Raw genomic sequence first — 19831 nt, forward strand, 5'->3', positions numbered from 1 at the left:
ATTGCATTTAGATATGGTTACAGACTTGTCTTCAGACGCATTCATTGCAACACTTAAACGATTTGTATCCAGAAGAGGTAAGCCCCAGAAAATATTTTCAGATAACGGTACAAATTTCGTTGGTGCAAATAGAGAGTTAAAGCGGTTGAACGATATGGTGAAAAATCCCAGTGAAACCCTTGCAGGGTACTTATCAAATGAAGGAATAAGTTGGAAATTTCTTCCACCTAGAGCTCCGAATTTCGGAGGCATATGGGAGGCAGGTGTCAAATCTTTTAAGTACTACTTAAAAAGAGTTGTGGGTAATTTAAAATTAACCTATGAAGAATTCCTCACGGTACTTATCCAGATTGAAGGAATTTTGAACTCTAGGCCACTGGTTCCGTTATCAACAGATATAGAGGACTTAAATGTTTTAACGCCGTCGCATTTTCTAATTGGAAGGCCTATTACCTCAGTGGTTGAGCCTGATTTGACTAATTTAAGAGAAAATCAACTTGATAAGTGGCAAAAGGTGACAAAAATTGTACAATCAATTTGGAAGCGATGGCACCGTAGTTACTTAAATGAGTTACAACAACGAAATAAGTGGAGATTTGATAAAAATAATGTTAAGCTCGGAGACTTAGTTATTATTGTGGAGGAAAATTTGCCGATTATTACATGGCCTCTAGGTAGAATTATTGATGTTTATTCTGGTAAAAATGGAAAAATAAGAGTTGTGTTAGTGAAAACTCAAAGTTCAACCTTCAAAAGGTCCATTTCTAAGGTTTGTCTGATGCCTATGCCAGAATAGCAAATTACACTCCTTACATTTATTAATTGTACATTTCTGAGAGTAATTGAAATTATTGTTGTGCTTATTGGTGTACTTGTTGGTTGCTTTATTGTAATTTCAGTTGTTTGCTTACTGTGTTTCTGAGTATTATACAATATTTTAAATATAATCTGAGTTTAATTGTGAACTGTGGAGCAATAATGGTAAATGTGAATAGTTCCTAATTGAATAACAGTGAATTTTGATCATGTATATTGTTACTTGAGAGTAGTGAAATATATTCTTGAATGTTGTAACATGTCAAGGGGGGCGGTATGTTGCGTCTGCGCGCGTACCACTGCGCCACCTACATTGAGAAATTTTGAGTTGATGTTAGTATGCAACGAGAGAGACTGTGAGGAGTGTGCGCTTAGAGAAGCCGCAAATAAAAAATACAGTCCACTAGAGAAAATGAGTTGTGTTTCTTTGAGTTGAGAATTCTTCTATAAACTGAGCTATCCTACCAAATACAGTTTGTCTCTATTCTTCGAATATACTCCTGTTAAGACGAAGTTTTTACTAAAGTTTTGTTTTCAGTTTATGCTTAAAAGTGCCGCCAAAATAAGAAAATATAAATTCACCTATTAACATAATACTTTGCTTATCAGTTTGTGTGAGGAGGATAATTTATCTACAATAGTGCTTATTAATGCGCACCATGTTGCAATATTGTGTCAAAAGTACACTGTTAAAAATTCAGGAAAATTTTCAGGTATATTTTACTGGAAAATGGAGTCTTTATAGTACAGAAATTTTTTACAGCAAATTGTGCCGGAAAAAGTAAGCAATTGCAGTGCCAATTTATTTGCACCTTGTTTTTTTACCAAGCGTAACTAGCTGCATCGTCCTCGTTTTTCTACCGTAAAATTTTGCAGTGAAAGAGGATTTTACGGTAAAAGTTACTGGCTACATGAATGCCAGTAACGTTTACCGTAAATTTTCTGGAAATTTTTTAACAGTGAAGCGGGGGTCTCTGAGAGTGTCAAGTGTCACATGTCATGTTTTTTCCACTGACATATTCTTATAAAAAATGCATGATGTCACACTTTTTGTTTGTTGCATAATCCTTCTTATTTTTTAATGTTGCGAAACTTCGGAGCTTTATTTATTTATATGTATGTATTTGTTTTCTCATTTTTTAAAGATTAGTGCGTCAACATTGACCACTCAAAAAAAAGTCGTTTGCTTGAAGCAAACGACCTTTTTTTTTTGGGGGGGGGGTGGCTAATGCCCTCTTCAAGGACGCAAATTACAGGTCATCAAGTGAAATATCACTTTCGATCCGGATTTGTTCCTGTTGCAGTCCAAAAATAATTTTCTCCCTCGACATTTTTGATCCATAAGATAATTTGATATTCATCTGCTTCCACAAAGTTCCTAATGTGAGTTTCAGCTGTTAGTTTTAACAGAGGAGGGGGAGAGAAGGGTTGGAGACAAATAAAATAATCTGTGTAAATGTATTTACACAGTATAAACAGTTGATGAACATCACACAATTGGAAAGTATTTTTGAACTGCAACAGGAACAAATCCGTATCAAAAGTTGTATTTCACTTGACGACCTGTAATTAGCGTCCTTGAAGAATGCAGTAGGACGAGGATCGCTTCTTCGATTAAACACAAGGCAAGCAAACGTGATTTTTGAAGTTTTATCGGATTTTTTCCATAAAAAGCCACTTTCCCGTAATTAAAATTTTTAAAAGCAAAGGAAAAAAAATGAAAGAATCCTCAACCAATCGGAAAAGATCGATAAAAACAAAATAAACTCTGAGACAAAATGCATAATTAACCAAGTTTCTACAAACTTAAAGTAACAGTAAGTTTATGAGATGCGCAAATGTGTGCCTATCTGCATGTGTGTCACTCTGGTCCCTCTAATAACTTCATAGGATATAATCCGATTCGAACAAAGCGGTTTTTTTTTTTTTTTTTTTTGAAGGAACTCGACCAGGTCACCTCAATTTTGGAAATTTGGAGGAACTTAACTTTATCGGTGAGAGGGGAAGATTGGAGGACGTATAAAAATATTAAACTAAAAGGCGGATTCACTTCGAGCAAACTTTTGCTGGGAAGAGTTCTTGGCGTAGAATATACACAAAACAACATTTCTTTGATTTGAATATTCTGGGGAATCAGATCAGCGGCGCATCCTAGAGGGGGAGAGGTTTGGAATAATACTCGACCAAGGACGGATCCAGGAATCCTTCAAGAGACGGGCGAAATTGCGTTTTTAGAACTTCAATTTTGAAAAAATTGCAAAGTTTCCGAACCCTCTCCCCTAACATAATCTAATATCGTTTAAAATTGTATTTTTGGCACTGTAGTTTTGAAAAATTTAGCAGAGAAAACAGTTTGAACCTCATTCCTTCCTCTAATGTTATCAAACAAGGTTTAAAATCGCGTTTTTAGGACCTCAAGTTTGAAATATTCCGAAAATTTTCCGGTTGAGAGTTCTCTTAAATTCTTTGCAGATTGACTAAAAGTTACTTTTGGAACTTTAATGTCGAAAAATTGCCTGTAGAGCCCCTCAAGGGAGGGGCGATTTCCCCCATCGCCCCTCCCTTGTATCCGTCCATGCACTCAACCCTGTTTTTGTGCGGTACATGAAAATTTCAATCAGATTGGGACTCAATTGACGAAATTATTTATAAAACGAGTGCTAGGTAGTATCTTCAATTAACCACAGGGGCACCCCAACGAAAAATCACTGTGACCTCCCAAAAATTTCTTTTTTCAGGAAATTTTGCCTGACGATTCGGCAAAATTATGATCACTTGGTTTATATTGACTTCTTTTTATGAAGCAATTCCCAGTTATTTCGTAAATTTTTTGGGTTGTTTTCTACGTACTTTTTTTATGCGTTCCCTATCCACCGCATGAAAAAAAATATTTTTCAACTGTGTTGCGAAAACTTTTTTTTTATAGCTACTCGTAAAGTTTCGAACGACTTTTTTATGCGATTTTTTTCATGCGGTCGCTATTCACCACAGAAAAACATGTTTGGGTGTACATCCCCTCCCGTCAAACTCAGAAATTTAATCCACACCAAAATTTAACCTGCGAAATTTTTTCTGGTTATGCCACTGATACCAAAAAGAAAAAAGAGTTCTAATTCAATCATATAGTCGTACAAATAAAATATATTTGCTACTAAGTTTCTTGCATTAAATGACATGTAATTAATAATTAGTAGTAGTGACGTTATTATTTTGTATTGATCTAATTCATTCTTCAGATTGTGTAAGAGAAATGTAGCATAAACAAATACTCAAATACTCGGGTAGCACCCGGTTATAAATTAGTATCTCTCTCAATAAAAGAAAGATCACCATTAAAATTATTACAATGTTGTTAGAGAGTTCGTACTAAGATGTGAAATTGCGCGATTTACGCAACTTTTTCTAAAATCATCACTCCTAATTCAACACTAAAAATCATTTTCCACACTGTTCACCATCAGCGGATATAATTTTAAAATATCACGAAATTTATCATCTCGTTTTTTTCTACTTTTCATAAAAATTTTGAGAAGACATTCAGTTATAAAAGGAGTGCCTTGCGATTATTAACGGATTTTTTTTTTTTTTTTTTTTTTTTACAGACTGTAATACATTTTTGCCAACAATGGAAAGTACTTTATTAGCACACAACTTAGCAATTAACCGATTGAAAAAAAAAAAAACGAATCTTGCTTAAGTAACAGGTATTGAAATATATATATTAATGTTAATTTTTCTTTAAAAATTAGTCGATAACTAAAATAACACATTTGTTCACACACAGCTAGTGCATTTTTCTCTTTCGATGCTAGGCTCATTCAATAAACTTTGCACAACATGATATACTAATATTTAAAAAAAAATTATTTATCTAAAACGTTCAATCAATAAACTAAAGACAAAAAAACTACTCCTGCTTCAATATTAAAAATCTCACCTTACTTCATTCTCTGCGACCCATGCGTTGAATCATGAGTTCTCAACCTTTCAGGGTCTGTTGCGCCCTCATAGTAGGGGAGATAGCGACAGTTTTTAATACATTATTTATATAAGGCCAGATTTTTTTTAAATATTAGATTAGTTTACTTAAAAGAAGAAAACGCGAGTCTACCAAAAAGCTATCGTTGCAATAATTAATAAAAAAATTTTGCAATATGTTGCAAAAACTTGTGAAATTGTCTTATATATATAAGGCTGAAACTCGGTAATATTATTGATTACGTATAAACATAACGAAAAATATATGTCTACCGCGTCCGAAGCGTTGCCGTGCGTGTCTACCATCCACGCAAGGTGCGAAAAAATCAGTCAATTTTGACTTAAATATATAAGCCTAAATTTTTTTTTAGTAACTGTTTACAATGTATAAAATATAAAAACAAAAGTCTACCAGTTGTGTTATGTTGCAAAGGCATGATAGACGTCACGGAATGCCGACCTCGTACCTCTATGTACGTTTATCGGGCCGCTAGCGCTCGCTCGAAAAAGTTTGCTTGTCGTCGCGAAATTTCAATAAATAAAGCTGATTTATTTTTTAATAAATAGTTTAAATCCTGTTTTTATTAAAATTTTTAGTCTACCGTGACTAAGAGGTTGCTTAGTCTTTGGTAGACGTTGCTTAAATTATAAAGTAGTTGGAAAAGTATGAATGATTTAAGCATATTAAAAAAAATAATTTTAACATTGAAAAGAAATTAAAAAATATTTTATTAAAATTAAAATTATATACAAAATTATAGTGAAGTTCATTTTTCATTAATAATGTCTTGACCTTTTAAATTATGCCTCTTTTATTTATTTATTTTTTATGTACTTATGAAATAAAATTTTTTGCATCGATCTTACATAATAAATAATTAAAAATAATCAAATAAACAGTTCTTTACATATTAATTAATCTTTACTAATAATAAAGCTGAAAGTCTCTCTGTCTGGATGTCCGGAGGATGTCTGTAGGATGTCTGGATCTCTGTGGCGCGCATAGTGCCTAATAGACCGTTCAGCCGATTTTCATGAAATTTGGCACAAAGTTAGTTCGTAGCATGGGAGAGTGCACCTCGAAGCGATGTTTCGAAAATTCGACGTGGGGAGGCAGAAGGCTATGCTTCGAATGTAACATCTTTTATTGCTTGCGGTAATTGTTTTCAGTAAACCATTTAAAAACTTTTCAGTTGTCCTCAATTTTCCACCCACAATCAAGAGGTGATAAGCTTGTCAGATTTTTTAAATGAAAATTTGTCCAAATTTGCGAAATGCAAGCTGTTCTGAGGAAATGTTCACGAAGTTCAGACTAACATAGGGTTAAGGATGACGGATCAAAACTCTTCACGTTTTCGAGAATTACTTTATCTTTTTTCAAAATTTTTATACTCTTCTAAAAACGTCATGGTTCTTGCATCATTAATTCTTTCCATTTTATTTTGTCTGTACATTCGGCGCACAACTCTTCCGAAATTTCGAGTTGTATTCGAATTTGCGACATGCATTTTACATTGTGCGATGGCTTACTCAAATTTGTTAACGCTCCTGTGTATTCTTCCGACTTTAGAACGTAAGGTCAAACTTTTCCCTTTCGGAAAAAAGCCGGATTTTGATCGCAACCAGTCATTGCGTGTAAAGCAACCAAGGCGGAACAAACGGTTTCTCCTAAATTCTTGTAAAGTTCAGAGACATTGATACCTCTTAATGATTTTCCAACGCCAACTTCCATCAGACCTTTATTTAAGAATTCAAAAACTTCATGTTAGCCAATATTATAACTAATACATCAGTATCTGAACATCGTAGGTGGACGTCATATGGAGGCTGCAGCTCTTCAAAAATTACAAAGATGGTAAATCATTTTTGTGTCGGATTTTTCGCGGTCTGGGGCACGATTGAGTATGATCGACTATTTTTACAACTTTTCTGTTGATGGTTTCAAATCTTTAACACTGTTTGTAATCAATATACACAAATTTATCTTCAAAATAAATCGCTTTGTTATCTCGTTCCCAGTTTGTTAGTAAATATTCTAGCAAATCTTCTTTAAAAGTAATATTTTTTAATTGATTCAAAAAGTCAGAGGGACGTGTTGCAGAGTCTCCTATCTGAATTTTTAGACCTCTGTGAGTTCCGCTTAATATATCGTCGCCGCAGAACAACAGTAAGATATCTTAGTGTTATTTCTGGGATTAGATATCTTACTGTTGCTCTGAGGCGACGATATGTTCGTTATCTTTTATGGAAGGAAACGGGGTACATGTCGAAAACAATTACTACGAATACTGCTGAACATACTTAATAATTTTCTCAATATCATTAGATGATGGAATTTCTTTCATTAGATATAATAAAAAGAATCCATCATAGATGAGAAATTTTGGTTGTTCAGAATTGATGTTTTTTAAGCACTTTTATTACACTTGGCCTGATTGTCATGGAGTAATCTGAGGCGTACTTTTGCTTATATTTCAGCAACTAAATCACTAAGAGACTTCTGGATTTTACTAAATGATTTGCTTAATCTTAAGGTACAACTTAAGGCTGAAAATTTAAAATTCTGAAGTAACATCATTATTTCGGTTAGGATGGAAAATAGCAAATTTGATGTAATTTCCCCATTAAATGTTTAAATATAAAATCCATTGTTACAAATTTTGTTGCCTTGCAAATGTAATGTTAATAGTAATCATAATGAAAATTTTGAATCAAGTCCTCTCTGGAGCAAGAATGAAATTTATTCACTGACGTTGCTTTCTTAGGGTTTTTATCCTCATCTATGCATCTATGCCAATAATCGATAACGGGGCTAAGTAAAAAGACGTATTAGGTCTTTATCCCAAGTTACTTATATGTTGTGAACCATTCTTTTGCGTATACTCAGCAACTAGACCAATTACAGACTTCAGAATTTTATTAAATGATTTGTTTAACCTTAAGGTACAACGTAACGCTAAAAAATCAAATTCTAAAGTAAAATTTTATTTGAAAACAAAAAAGTTTAAAATAACAGATTTAAAAAAAAAAATAACAAGCACTTTTCATAATGCACTCAAAAGGACAAAATAACTTTTCTGGGTCAGAAAGGACAATTTAAGTGTTCCTGTAGTTTTTAATTCTTTGAAGAAAAAGATTTCACAAACGAAGAAAAGTGCGCTCAAGTCATTTTAAACCAAACTTTCCCATTAAGGAAAAAAAATGCGTGTTTCAACACTCAAATTTATGATTGAAAGCTAGATAATGGTAAAACATTCTCTACATGACTAGAACCGCACTTTTCTTCGTTTGCGGTGTCATTTTCTTGGAAATTTTTGAAAACTACAGGAATTCTTAAATTGTCCTTTCTGACCCAGAAAAGTTATTTTGTACTTTTGAGTGCATTATGAAAAGTGCTTATTATTTTTTAAAAAATCTGTTATTTTCCAGTAAATGCAGTAAGACAGATTTTTCAGTTCTGCAGATGGCTATTATCTGTTGACCCAATTTAACATATGCTAAAGAAATATAAACATCAGCAGCAATGCTATCGCCGCGAAGCACTGGATCAAGTTTGCTCCAAAATGGCGGATGCGTCAGCTCCTCCACTATAGGGGGCTTACTCAGGCCCAGACCCAAGGTTATTAAAAGCGTGTCCTTCCCTTCTCCTTTCTTCGCAGTAGATGAATAAATAGCTTTACTTCCCCATTTACGAAATGTATTTGAAAAGGTGATGATTCAAAATATTTTTGAAGAAGTTAAAATATATATATATATATATATATATATATATATATAAATATATATATATGAATAATGTAACAAAAGTATGAATATCAATTTAAATATGATAGAAAATTGTAATCATGAAAAAAAAATAATAATTGAAAAATTTCCATTTATAAAGAATGAAAAGATAAAATAATCATACTTTTCCAACTACTTTATAATTTAAGCAACGTCTACTAAAGACTAAGCAACCTCTTAGTCACGGTAGACTAAAAATTTTAATAAAAACAGGATTTAAACTATTTATTAAAAAATGAATCAGCTTTATTTATTGAAATTTCGCGACGACAAGCAAACTTTTTCGAGCGAGCGCTAGCGGCCCGATAAGCGGTACATAGAGGTACGAGGTCGACATTCCGTGACGTCTATCATGCCTTTGCAACATAACACAACTGGTAGACTTTTGTTTTTATATTTTATACATTGTAAACAGTTACTAAAAAAAATTTTAGGCTTATATATTTAAGACAAAATTGACTGAGTTTTTCGCACCTTGCGTGGGTGGTAGACACGGCACGGCAACGCTTCGGACGCGGTAGACATATATTTTTCGTTATGTTTATACGTAATCAATAATATTACCGAGTTTCAGCCTTATATATATAAGACAATTTCACAAGTTTTTGCATCATATTGCAAAATTTTTTATTAATTATTGCAACGATAACTTTTTGGTAGACTCGCGTTTTCTTCTTTTAAGTAAACTAATCTAATATTTAAAAAAATTCTGGCCTTATATATATTGTCATAAAATTTCGGTCGCTATCTCCCCTACTATCACTTCTCCTTGACCACTGATGTAAGATCGCGCCCCCTACCCATATCACCTGACCACCAAATGTGGTCTATAGCGTAGAATCAAAATTTAAAATGGAACCTATAGTTGTGATAGCTAAAGCTGGTTATTGAATAAAAATATAAATAATTTTGTAAACAAAATTTAGTGAAATTCTAAAAACTTTATTTTGAACATATTCTTATTAGAACATGCATGAAATCAAAGAACTAAATACAACTTAATTTGAAGTAATCTAGGATCTAGGCATGATATACCAGTCACTTTCACAACACCATCACAAATAGGATAACCATTATTTCCTCGTCACAAGTTTTTAAATATTAGGTCGTAACTTGTAAAAACGCGCTGGTCACTTTTAATATACAGGGTGTCGGAAAAGTCCTTGACACATTTTAAAAATTTATAGAAAAGCAACATATTGTTGTATGAATATGAGGTTTGCGCCATAATACTTCACAGTTTCAAGACTTTTTTTTTATGGCATCGTAAAAAAGGGGGAAAAAGAAAAAGAAAGAAGTAATTATAAGTAATTAACATTGACGGCTGTATCGTCACAGTAGGAAAAAGAAACGTCATGTGAGATTTTAATCATGTTATTAAACATAATGCAATACCCTTCATTTCCAGAATTCAATGTGTGCCCCGTATCTCGTATCTTGATCGAACCACATCTAAACGATTCTCAAGTTCATTTTATGTCACAAACGGTGCACACAATGAGTTCTGGTAATGAAAGGTATTGCTTTACGAATAAAATGGTTAATTATCTCGCATTACATTTCTCCTTTTTTTTTTTTGCTGTGACGATACAGCCGTCAATATAAATTCAATTCTTGAACCTATAGAGTATTTTGGCGCAAACCGCATATTCATACTACAATTTGTAACTTTTTTTTATGAATTTTTAAAATGTGTCACGGACTTTTCGGACACCCTGTGTATCCTTGCTCGATTTTTTGGAGTAATGCCTGAAATGCTGCAAATACAGATTTACAAGGTTATGTGGACAAACACTGCACTAAAACTTCAAAAGTGGCGATGATGACGAAAAAAATTACGTGTGACCTACGAATTGAACACATTAAAGTTACTTTTACTGTTTTACTATTCACGCCTCCCTTGAAATTCTTCCACTCCATTCTGTAGGGGGTTCCTCCCCCCCCCCTCCAGGATGAGAACCATTGTGTTAAATGATAGAACTCAAGTACTACATTCCTGAACTGTATCTGATAAAACTGCGGCAAAGAAGAATGCTTTTAAAGGTCATTTACGAAACTGATTTTACGTATTTTGTAATGTCATTGTGTTGCAATTCCCTATAAATTGAAGTCATTTCATTTCGAAACATGGTATTCATACAAATTAAGCAGTCATTATTCTCAGGGTTTTTTCCTTCAAAACTAAGTGAAACACAAAATTGGAAGCATGTTGTAATGCGCTTACCAAATAAGAGCAAATGTTTCGAAGTATGTATATTTATCCTCAGCGTTTTCAAATGTTCCTTTTTGATTTGTTTCATATTTTAATGTTCTTTGCAACTCATACACGAGATATTTAAAACAGTTTTTTTTGGGGGGGGAAGGGGCGTAAGAGGATTTCAGTACTTCAGGGGATTTCTATCAAATGCAGAAAGAAAAAAGAAATGGATAAATAGCCGACGAAGTGACTAGCAGCCTGGAAATGGAGCTCGCTTGTGTGAGGTTAATATCGATTTATTTCTCATGAATTTACCATCATTACGTTATAAATGCTCTGTAATATTTGCTAACATGTTGCAATGTTGTATGGAATGTCTCTTATTCTGTATTTCCCTGTTGTGCGGTAAGTACGCTCGCTCCCGCTTGCTCCAACATGGCGGATGCGTCGGCCTCTCCAGTTATATAGCAGACTCTATCTAGTTTTTCAAGGATTTATATTTTATTCTACTCAGAGCCGTGACCAGCTTTTGTATCGTGGTGGGTTTTACCTAGGCTTGCCAGATTTCTGAAATGCTCAACCGGAACACCGGACCCCCCCCCCCCCCAAGTCGCTAGTATTTAAAAAGGTACACACCCCTGGCTGATTTTTGGAGTGTTTTATAGGGCGGCAGTTTATTCTCAATGCTGTGGTAACTAATTTTGAACCTAAAATGTGGGGTGGGGAATACATAAGCGGATAAAATTTGAAAATTTCACTTCCGAGATAAAAATGTCTACTATTTGTTTTAGTTAGAAAAAACACTAAATGAGGAATGAAGATTTTAACAATATTCAGACATACGTTTCATTTTATAGAAGTTTTTGGTTTTAATCTTGTTGTAAAAATCCTCACAAGCAAATCCGTTATTAATTTTACAAGTCACTGTTACAAATGCTAAAGTAATTATCCTAAATAATCTTTCAAAGTTAATTATTTTTCGACCTTTTTGATCATTTGTAATCAGATTTATCTTTTTCCGGGACGTGAAGTAAACCGGCCTTGATACCGGGATTTTGTTTGAAAACCGAGACTATTCCGGTCAAACCGGGACGTCTGGCAAGCCTAGTTTTACCTGACACACTTGCTGAGAAATCTTTTTGATGAACAAAAAGCATCATTTAGAATAACTTTGAAAAATTTCGGATGGTATTTGAACCCTGTAATCCTCCCCACTTTTATACGACCCTGCTTCAGGTAAAGCACTGAGTTTATACAATTCTTCAATAATAATAGTTTCATATTTAAAGTGAAATTGAAACATAAATAACCAAATAAAAAGTAAAATAACAATAATAATTCTAAAACAAAAACAAAAGTTAATAAAAAGCATTGAAGGGGGGGGGGAGACAGTTTTGAAAAACTTCGGACGGGGTTTGAACCCTATCCCATCCCTTAAATACGTCCCTGATTCTGTTATTTTTTTTATTCTTGCTCATCCTTCAGTTGCTATCTCGGTATAGATCAATTTCTCTGTTTCTCTCCCTCTATATTTATCAATCTGTATCTTCTATTAATTTCAAGAAAACATTTTCTTTATCCATCCATCTATATGCATTTATCTCTATCTATATGCCTCCTCATTTATATATATATTCCTCTGCAAGAGGGAAGATCTTAATCTGTTTCAACATCCTATGCATCGCATAACTCATAAAAATGTGTACTTATTTCTAAATTAAATTGAATTCTTGAGGAAATTTTCACTGTTGACGGTTTTCATCATTGACGGTTAACAATCAAACGCAATTAAATTGAGGTTTACTATTAGCAACAATACGTTAACAATACAATTAGTTCTGCTTCAAGTGGATAATAACTGCTAAAAAATCGTACGAAAACATCAAATTACATTTTTTTCCTAATCAATTTAACAAAAACTTAGCTCCGAGGTGCACATTGTCGACCAAAACTAGCTCTGTCTTACTGTTTTTCCAGAAAGAGCGCAACACACAGGCACTAACTTATTTTATTGCGTATACTAGCTGCGTCGCCTGGCTTCGCACGATCTACCTCGAAAATAAAAGTTATGTCGAGTGACGCGTGTTCAACACTCAGGATTGAAAAAAAAAAGTAAAAAAGCAGTGAAATTTTGCGGCAGATTGCGAAAAAATAACCAAAATGCAAATATTTTAAATCCCCCGATTAGAGGAAAAGCCTTTAAAACGAAAGCAAAAATTTTACTTGTTCATATTCGAGAAACAAAAATGGCAACAGATCTTTCCTCTCAATGATTTTCTTCACGCTATAAATTTTGATAAAAGCATTGCAGCGGAAAGTTGAGATGAAGCGCTGAATAATAATTTGAATGAAGGAAAGCCTTCGAAAAATAGGGATTTTATGTCGAAATCTAAGTGTCATAATTAATAGTTTTTAATTTACATCTCCGCTAATTATTTTCGGAGGATTATGTTAAATAGCCAAACATAAAGATGGGAAGATTATGAACCCATCGATACTTGGTTCGATGGTCAGTTCACTGTCGTTCGGGAGAAGTTACTCGAACATACATACATAGTTGCATATATAGTTGCATACATTACTTTATAGGTACATACGCTCAGTTTTTAATTACATAAGCTAGATACATAGATTTTATTTCTATACTTTTCTTCAACAAAGATGAAAGAGAGCAAAGTACTATATGTGCCCAGCGTATGTAAATGTAAGGAATGTAAACTTGAACATAATTCATTTTAAAAAACTAAATAAAACTAAACTCTCTATAATTCTCGGGCTTGATAATGGACTCTATTATCCCCAAAATTAAGACGCTGCTTGTGAGAGACGAAACAAGCAGTGGCGTATCCAGAAATCAATTTTAGGGGTGCATATCGTTCTTGTGATATAAAAAGCAATTTTTACCACTCGGTGAAAACTTTATAAAAAATTTAAAAAAAAAATCCGTACATCCACAATGCTTCTTCTCTTTGAAACTGTTAAATATATTTTTTTAATCAAATTATAAAAAACACAAAGATAAAAATATCATTTAGGAATGATAACGTTATCCTAAGAATAAAATCTGCACTAACAAACCAAAATCGGTGAACTCTTCATTGGAGAATTGATAAACTCATTCGATAACTGAAAATACAATCACAATATAAGAGGAGTAAAGTTGCGAATGTATCGAAAGGAAATATGCTGTACATATTAGATTTTACAAACTTACTACTTCGGTTCTCATTCGAGGCAGTGAGAAACAAAGGAATTTAAGTGGACATTTTCAAGTTCTGAGTAAAACGCGTTTAAAGTTCCGGTCCTAGGTAAAGTTTTCATCGATTTTTTTTCTCTAAATCATGCTGTATATTAGCCCCTACCAGGGCTACTGGAACTATCTCTTGCCCCAAAGCAGAGGAGAGGTTTACCTACCACTTCTACTGAATAAAGCAGAGGAGAGGTTTACCTACCATTTGTACTGGTTACCTCTAAATTATCAATTTTGGCATTTACATCCCTTTGCTTCTCACTGCCTCATTTGTTGTTTTGCAAGGTAATTAAGTTTTCTTATGACTCATAGGTATATTTTCACGTAGATTTATCCCAAACATACCGTTTAAACGCTTTCAAGATGTACTGTTTCTTGAATAATATTTTATTATTTCTCAATTGGGAACGATCTTTCAGCAGGACGTGTTATAAAAGGCAAGTTTGCTAATTTACATTTTATTTTGAAAAATATCTGCGTTGTATTTTTTTAAAACTTCTATATCAGTCAATCCAATATGTCGTGTGAAAGATTTTTTTGTTTCCTACAGCTGGTATACCGTAAGCTAAATACTGTACCTCAGAGCCAGAGGAACATAAGTCACGTTATGATAATTTTACAAGAGAGAGGAATTTTTTTTTCTGGCGCATGCGAAGGATGAGACACGCACTCTTTTAACCCTCTTAAAAAATTGAAAAGGATTTTTTTAAAAAAAGAATTACGTCCTCATGCCTCGATGCGGCATAGGCTTACATACAATGCACTAAAAAATAGAAAGTCGAAACTTTTGGATTTACGTCCTTCTGTCTTTGAGGTATACAGTACACATACAAAAATCTGAAAAAACTTTATAAAAAATGTCTATCAGTATTTCTGATTTATTTTTATTAACGTGATACAGCTATGAACTCTGTTATGATTTAACTCATAACTGCATTGTTAGTCTGTCTTTACGATGCATAGTAACACCGTCCAAAAAGTTATTTAAAAGGATTATGTTTAAATAAAAGAGAAGAAGAGCAAGAAAAAAGTTAAAAGCACAATTTTTCTTAAGTTCAAAACAACATGTACGATTTAGTGGCGGAGAATTGCTGTGATGCTCTAGCATGTTTGACTTGCCAAAATGTTTGTTATATGCTGATTTGCACTACATTTATCCCAGTAGGGGAAAAAAACCCACCTAATATAAAAAGAATATACTAGTTTACATCAAGTATTCCTCATTAAAAAATATCTTCAGCACGCCAGTGGCGCACACAAGGGGAGGGTCCAGGGGTCTGGACTCCTCCCATCGCCCTTGAATTTTTTCGATTGACTATAATCCTATGTATGTAGTACGTAAAATAATTCCAAGCAAAGGCAACAATAATTTCAGATTTAATAAATGGAAAAAATCAGTTTATTTTCTCTCTTTCTAAACTTGCTAAACTGAACTGTATGAGAGCGTAAATTGTCCAATAATGATAATTTTGCTTCGCTGTTTTTATTTTTAAATATGAGAAAAGTAAAATTCTTGTGCTTTCTGGTATTTTGATTAAGTATTTGTTATTAATAAATTAATTTTATTAACTAATTCTAGGTAATTATTCAATATTTTTTCATTTTTTTTTTCTGACAATCGATAAAATCAAAAGAATATGTTTGGATGCGTGTTAGAGTGGTAATATGAGAATGATCCTTTGAAAATTTTCTGTGTGCGCCACTTTACAGTAGCCTACGCTTTTATGTTAAGTTACATTTTGAGTATTTACCGTCTTTTCCAACCCTTCCTTGATTCTGTATTTAAATAGTTTTTTTTTTATTTCAGAATTGAGAATCATCATTTTCAGAATCATAGCCAAATCTGTAGAAGGGGAATGTGGGGCAAAGTGAAATAGTAAAGATATATTACTTTTTTCAAAATGAATAGATTGGATATTTGTTCTAAAAATTACGATACATAAAGAAAGAACAATACATTTAAAATAGAATTTGCATTGAAATATGATTTTTTTGTTTTTGGCAGTAAGTTTGTACCTCCAAAAAAAAGGTTGAAAATTATCATTTTTTTTTCTTTCATGGAGCAATGTGAGATATACAATTTTTTTCAATGAAATATTTTCATTGGAAACCCGAATCTTCCCGAACCCCCTGTCGCGATCAGACTTCTCAGACAAATAGATAAGGCAGGACGCTTACGAACCATTGACAGTGAGATACTCCAAAATACACTGGTAGACAATTGCTAAGGACGGATTCCAATGGACTGTGTAGCGCGTAAAAAAATAAGTGTAATGCGATGCCAAGTGAAATAAACTAATGCCAAAACTCTAGAACATTGCAATGACGATAATTTTTTAAGCTCTGAAATCCAGAAGGCGGTAAAAGGTGTTTAAAGGACGAAACGGTCATTTTGGGCTGAATACATAAAAGTGAATAAATGTAATTACCGCCCAGGGGCGTTCCAGCGTAAGATGTCAATGTGGGATTTGGCTACCATGGATAGCGATACAAGCTTCCACACGTCATGTGATGCTTTACACAACATTAACCAGCAGCTGTTGGGGTAATTTATCCCATTCTTCTGTCAGACACGGATAAGGGTGTCCTTGCTTATTGGAGGGCGCTGTCGACCAACAAGACTGCCCCCCAAAGCATCTCAAACATATTCAAGATGATTCAGATCTATAGAACGTGCTAGCCATCCGATGGGTTGAATATTTTGAGTGAGCTAGGCACTCTTGGACGGCGATTTTTAATGACATGTTTCGTTGCTATCAATGAAAAAGAATTTATCGCCCACAGCACCACAGAACACGTGAACATGAGGCAGTAGAACAACTTTAATGTATCACTAGCCGTTATACTCTTATTTGGAAGCACACAAGCGACGTACGGCCATTGATCATAATCCTACCCAAACAATAACACAACTTATAGAATACTAGTCCTAATATTTTACGTTTGCCGTCTTGTATGCTGTGCCACTCTCACGTCAGGTTATGCAACATTCAAACAGCGTCCGCACATCACGTTCGCTCCGTCAAGCGGACACACTTACGTTTTCCGAACAGGGGGAAGCATTCATACATTCGAACGCGCGTAAAGCACATGTCGATAATCTCACCCAATAGCGAGAGCGCGCTCATCTCGTGGAGACCAATGAAATGCGACTCCCAACTCTACGGACGTCAGAGCCGTCAGATAACTGGCTTCTAGGCACGTTGACGGGTCCCGCACAATACGGCTTGCTGTCATGGCAACGCCGGCCGAAAACTGGTTTTAGGGAGAAAACTATACGTCGGTGACGGGTGTGCGGACGCAATGTGAATGTTGCATTAGTTGTCGTCCACAATTAGACGACAGACTGAACCTGCTTTCATCTGAGAAAAGTACACAAGCCCAGTCGACTTCTCTCCAAATGCGATGCTGAAGACATCGTTACAAACGACCAAAACACTGACTTATAAACAATGGGATGTACAAAACAAGCTGACGAGCTTATAGTCTTACTACATTCAAACGTGTGGCTATACCGCTTTTCGGAATATTTGCTTGCTAGTAGCAGCAGGAAACTGTTTTGCTACCTCAGTAGCTGTGTTGCGCTGGCTCCTTTTCGTTGCTAGCACTTTTTTTTTGAAAAGATTTCCAAACTCTAAAAACAGCCCTGTGGCTGACGTGGAACTCCATGGCATCATCTAAAATTTTTGGCCCTTCTTCGATGTTGCCAAACACACGGCCACCCATAAAATCATCTAAGGGATGTCGGGAAAACACACCGAAAAATACAAGTTCGTCAATTGATTCCTTCCCGTCAAACTTTGTTTCTGAACAACAATGATCATCACGCGCCCAATCCTTCACCTCGCTTATCAGCGCTATCACGTGATCGGCAACGTCATGAGTCTAAAATTTGCATACTCACAACACGTATTACTGAGTCCTGAACTTATGCTAATTTCCATATTTCCTTGCCTGCCATTTTGTGGTTGCTAACGCTGCTTTTGCCATCCGTCCTTAGCAATTGTCCAACAGTGAAAGAGATGGAATACAGATTGGATGTTGTTGTGTAACAAAAAGCTTCGACACTCAGCATTTGAAATTGAACATTTTGCACAATGTGCTGACACATTGCACATTTGTGTAATTGAACTGCATTGGAAAAAAACTTGAAAATTTTCGTTTTAAATTCAATTAGTTTGCATAAAGAAAATAAACTAAGGTGAAATGTTAAATGGAGCTTTTCAGAAGAATTCAAATTGGTCTCTTTTCATAGAATTCCTTAAATTTTTACCACTTTAGTTATGCACAAACCAGTTGCTGCAAAAGGTGGAAATTCTTCGCCAACGGGAGCTATCAACTTCGGAAACAAGCAAAGTCAAAAGTTCAACTGTATTTTCAGTTAGTTTTCACACAGAAAGCAAATTAAAGAAGTAATTATTACATTTCAAGATTTTGACATATGTAAAAACATTAATAGGCAAAATTAAATGGAGAAGTTCAGAAAAAGTCAAATTGGTTTCTTCTAACAAATTTGGGGAAAATGTTTTACCACCTTAATTATGCACAAACCAGTTGTTGCGAAATGCGGAAATACTCGCCAAACAGAAAATTTTCAACGGCAGTGTAAGAGCAAATTTCAATTTCAGCTGCATTGTCATTTTCCTTTCCAAGGTCTCTCCTTTCTCGATGTACAAATCACTACTCGAGTGATTTCAAAAGACCCGCTCATTAGAATGATAATTTCACTCGCTTTCAATGGCAGGCCTTCCGACGCGGAGTCAAAACCCTGCGCATCGCGTGAGTCGTCAGCGATGATCCGCTGTAGCGTAAAATGCATCATTCGCACGCGCGGGGTCGCGTGCATGCATGCTTCTGAATAAATACGTCACTCGTTTGAAAGGGTACGATGTCCGCTTTCTTCTTCTTCTTCTCTTTTTTTTCAACATTATATTTTAGTCATGCGGAACTCAGTCGGAACTTTACTTATTCTCGTTGTTGGAAAGCTCACAGTCAGGGTCGCAGAGAACCAAGGCGGACCCCTTGAGTTTTGTCGCCGGACCCCTCCCACACCCCAAAAAATTAAAAAAGAAGAAAAGAAAAGGGGGAAGAAGAAAAAGGGGGGGAGAAAAAAGGAGGAAAAGAAAAGAAAAGAAAATGGGGGAAAAAGAGGAAAAAAAGGGGGGGGGAGAAAAAAAATCAAAACCGCTTACTAGAAAACAATTAACTCTATTTAAAGTACCACTACAAAAAATACCAAAAGTAAATTTTGCTTAATCTATACCTTTTCTTTTATTCGGAGTTTTTTCCCCCCTTTTTCTTTCTTCCTTTCTTTCCCCCCCCCCTTTTTTTCTTTCGTTCCTTCTTTCTTTCTTTTTTTGCGTCAGTTTCGCCGCCCCCGCTCCCCCCCCCGACTAGGGTCTAGACTATTTTCCGACTAGGCTGACATGGCCTCTCGTCGGGCCTACTCACAGTAAACAGTTACAGGCCGCCAACAGTCATAGTTGGCGTCTGGTCGCCAGACGCCAACGGGCGACCATTTCATTGAACATGGCTACTAAAAAATCAAGTCTTAGGCCCCAAAAGTGGTAACCTTGTGTTTCTTTATTTGTGAAATATTCATATCGTATCGTGTTACGACAACACGCTCTCAATCTCAATCCTGGAGACGTTCAGCGCGTCAGTCGACATCACCTTGGGAAAGTACGGAGGATGGCAAATATTAGAAAACTCAAAAAAACTTTTTCATATTTTTATCGTTTTTTATTGCTGTTATGTAATTTTATTATTTGAACTCATTTCACAGTTTATTTAAAAGTTTAAAG

This window comes from Uloborus diversus, chromosome 5 (assembly GCF_026930045.1).
Source record: "Uloborus diversus isolate 005 chromosome 5, Udiv.v.3.1, whole genome shotgun sequence".
Classification (NCBI taxonomy): Eukaryota; Metazoa; Arthropoda; class Arachnida; order Araneae; family Uloboridae; genus Uloborus; species Uloborus diversus.